We start from the raw sequence: 4,352 nt of genomic DNA on the forward strand, positions 1-4,352 counted from the left end.
GCTGCCGACTGGGAGCGTGTCCCCCCCCGGGCAGCCGTCAGGGAGGGGATTTCCCTGGGAGGGCGGCGGGTCTCTGCCCCGCCGTCCCGCCACATTCTGCCCGAGGGGTACCGTGAGGAGATGATACTGTTGTGACCGACACCTTCTCCTTGATGAAGAGGCGTTTCTCCTCGATGTACCGCTGAATAGGTTTCTTCTTCAATACTTTGGCCCTCTCTCCCTGACCTCCTGGGGGGAGCTCACCCTCACGCTGACTCAGCCTGCGGCAGGCAGCCTGCTTCCTTCATCTTCTTGTACTGAAGCTCCCTGAAGGCTTTTTCGCACTCCCCTGAACTTCACCTGTTCAATTCTGACTCTGCTTTTCACAGGGTCCAGAAAAGCTGGAAAGAAAGACGGTGTATGAAAGCTCCATGAAATGATTCTTCAGCTGGAAAAAGAGTCAGCAGAAGCCACGTCATCTGTAACTGAGAGGCCGCTGTGCTTTGCTGCACAATGTCAATTCAGCTAGATTGAACACAACATGACACTAGAAATGCATTTAAGTGCTTGGGTTTATGGAGGGGCAGAGTTACTCACTGCTCTCCCCTTGCTAAGAATTATTTTACATGTGAGAAATGAAGCACAACAAGCACTAATCAGAGGAAAAGGCCACGTCTAAAACTCTTAAAACCCTATCAGAACCTCAAGGTCTCTTTCTCACACAGCTATCACATCGGTCTTCAGAGTAACAGGTTTTTGGTGGCATCAAAACAGAAAAGCCTGGGCAGGCAGAAAGCATTTGAAAAGCATGCTTTTTCATCTCCTTTCCTGCTGGATTCTCCCCCTGGGAGAACTCCGGGCAGTGTCCTGGAAGCGCTGGTAGGGGAGCTAGCTGACCAGGCGTGCACCAAGTGCCAGGTTGCTATTGTCCCTCAAAAGGCTCAAGCACTGGTTTCACTTCCCAGGCACCACATGTAGATACGCACCCTTTGCAGGTCCTGGCTTCCTACTATGACAAGGTCTAGCTGTACACCTTGCCCCCATGTTCTGGTTACTACGTGAAGGAAGCCTGGGAAGAGAATCCAGGAAAAAGCTGTGGAGATTTCCAAAAAGTCCCAGATGTGGACAATAATGAGATCAGGCTGAATCAACAAAAATGAATGTCTGCATCTAGAACGCATCACTTCCCAAAGTCTGTCACAGTATTCAGTGGTATTGGTGCAAGAAAATTTAGAGAAAATACTATGTTAAAGTTATAATACATCTTCACAACACCTCAATTTACCTACCTTAATCAAAGTTAAGTCTTTTCAAATCTTTTATATCAAAAAATTAAATCTCTGAGAGAAAAAATGTTTCATAAAGGAAAAAAAAAATTAACTAAATTTATCTAAGCATTTATCATAACATGCATGTTTGCTTAAAAATACTATTTTCTATTCAAGAAAATAATGCATTGTCAATATAACAACTTTTTTAAAAAATACAGAATTATTTCTCAATTTTTAGGTGAAGCTGAATTACAAAGATTTTAGAATAGGTAGCTGCTTTCTCAATGTATAAATATACAGCCTGCACTGACTGTTTTCCTTTCTCTCTCCTGGGTTCTTCCTGGAGTCATCATTCTCTGTAGAAATATCAAACCTACACTTACAGTTCTGTAGAGGGGTAGAAGCCTTAATTAAAGCCTAAAATTCCAACACCAATATTCTTCATTTTATGTAGGTTGTTAAAATGTATACTGAAGACATAAACGATATTAAGCTTTCCTGTTGCATTAGAACAAACAGCCCTTTCCACACTAAAAGCTTTTGCATAGCAAATACATAAAAAAAATTCTGGGAAAATATAATTTGTAGTAGTACCAAGGAAAACAGTACCCACTCTTCAAATTTGTGTGGAGCCCTTTTGTCCTCTTCAAGAAGTTGCGTTCACTGAGAGACGCTGCATGTTCCTCCCTTCAAACAGGGCACTACCTGGAACGACAGAGCTGTTACTGGTACCAAATCACAACCACTGGTTCCCCATCAGCCCCCTCCTTCCCGCCCCTGTAGCACGGAACTGTGCTTAGCCAGCTCCTGCTTCCAGCTACGTGTTCCTTGTCAAAAAAGCCGGAGGTCCTCCAGTCACAGATTCCATGTCAACTATTCCTATTGATTGTAATCACAGAAGAGAGAGACGTGGTTAAGCTCTCAATAGCTCAATGACTTTTTATCAGCCAGTGACCATCTGCTACCACATGCACCTGAATGACTGGGGGAGCGTTTAAATGCTCCCCTGGGAAATAGGGTACATCTTCACAGAGCACTAAATAGAGCTGAGAGAGGCCAACTACTCTCCAACTGAAGCAACAATTTGGGGTGAGAAGCTGCTCAGAGCAATTACTGTTGCTAGCACAGGGTAGCTGGGACAGGGTGCTCCATAGAACCTCCTGGAAAAATATGCAATAAAACCATTTGATGTCCAAATAGCAAGGCGTGCCTCACTAAAGCAGCACGATAGCAACAGAGGTGAACATGGAGCAAAGGGGGGACGAAGCTGTTGGAGAGAGGAACGGCAAGGAAGAGAAGGGGAAGAAAATCAGGGAAGGTGGGATTAGCTGGGAGTTTGTGAAGAGAAGGACAAAGCGGTAGCAAAGCTCCTCACAGCAAGAAAGAGAACCACCGTTACAAAGGATGCAGGCATCATTCAGGCTTTGAAAAACCCCCAAAAAGGGCAACAGAAGGTTTAAACTTGCTGCAATTTTAAGAAGGCTTATTATACATGCACCCATTACATGTCAAGTCAAACAAAAGAGCCCCTTTCCACCATACATACAAAGTGTGTGCTGGGGACATAGACAAGGCGAGAGGGGACCAAAATGGCTCCAGTGCTTTCCATGCTCTGGCATGGTGTGGTCAGCATACGGGAGGGAGCTGCTGAACCAGCTGCCCCTCCTTCTGATCCTCTTGCATCGTTTGCTTCTGAGGCACAGGTGCTGCTGAGAGCTTTGTACAACTCCTAAGCACCACAATGTTCAGCTAATTCACTAAAGATGCTGGAACAGGCTTTTAGTTGGCATAAGTTTACCCAAATGAAAATCTGGTTTGCTAAATGTAACGCTTTTCTAAGTATCGGTGACTGTTCCAGACATTGGTATCAGGACTATACCTCTTCAACGGCAGCCTCAGTGATGTGGCTAGTAATTATATTCGAAATTATGTCCTAAATGAAATGTAACTAGTTGCAAAGCTCACAGATTTAATTCTGGTAAATAATCCCCAAAAGAGATTGAACAAACGCATTTAAAATGTAGAGCTACACAGTCAAAATGAAGAGACGTGTTGATATGGAACCACTAACTCTCTAAACACACTTGGCTAATAGTGTGAAGTACGCACAGCAAACTGACAAAAATGTTTAATTGCTGTTTACAGTCATCAGTCATTGTCAAAGTAGTAGGCACTAAGAGGCAGAAAACCATCCTGAGTGCTGTAGTTAAATTTGGCAATATTTTCCAGTTCTCTTATTAATTCCTATGTGCTAATTATGTTCTTATTCAAACCTACTTACTAGCAGGTTTCAACCTACTAGTGGCAGAGTTTGGCCAGTTGCCTAGGTATTGAAGATGACAGGAAAAAAGAAATACCGTTTCACTTTTCCATTTTCTGAATTGTTAGATATAAGTTAAAACATGCTTATTCAGGGAACAAATATTCCTTCTTTCCAAAATTTTCCTAATTCCCATGACATTTTCTTTTTAAGTTTAGCTCTTGTTTCATTTGTACAACCATTAAACCAGTTCTCTGAGAGCCATCAACAAGTAGGTTCAACATGCTGACAGCCGCAAGACATCATCCATCCAAATAGTTATGTTCAGCAAGGCACTACTGATGACTTAACTCAGTGACCTGAAATTATTGGTCTCTGATAGACACCTCTTGAAAACACAACCGCGAATTATCATGACTAATTTTGACAAAGTATTTTGTAGTTTTATATGCAAATTAAATATCGATTTTGTTCCACTCTGTCCACAACTAAGCAAAGCATCAGTGACAGTTTGCAGCTGGAAATTATAATTAATAAGAAAAGGAAAATCTGGAGTTCCAGCACCTCAAAATAGAAAAGAGAGAGGAAAAAAAGAAAGAAAAAGCAACCTCTTATGCTACAGTCTTTCACCCTCAGCTACCTGGCTATTAAACACAGTCTTCTCTCTCATAGCTTACTTTCTCATTTTATTCTTTTCCAGCTTATTTCATAGAATCACAGAATAGTTTGAGTTGGACCCTCAGCGTAAAAAATTTCTTCCTTATATCTAGTCTGAATCTACCCCCTTAAAGCCATTCCCCCTTGTCCTGTCGCAACAGGCCCTGCTAAAGAGTTTAGAGTTT

The sequence above is a fragment of the Aptenodytes forsteri genome, unplaced genomic scaffold (genome assembly GCF_000699145.1).
Source record: "Aptenodytes forsteri isolate BGI_AS27 unplaced genomic scaffold, ASM69914v1 Scaffold348, whole genome shotgun sequence".
NCBI lineage: Eukaryota > Metazoa > Chordata > Aves > Sphenisciformes > Spheniscidae > Aptenodytes > Aptenodytes forsteri.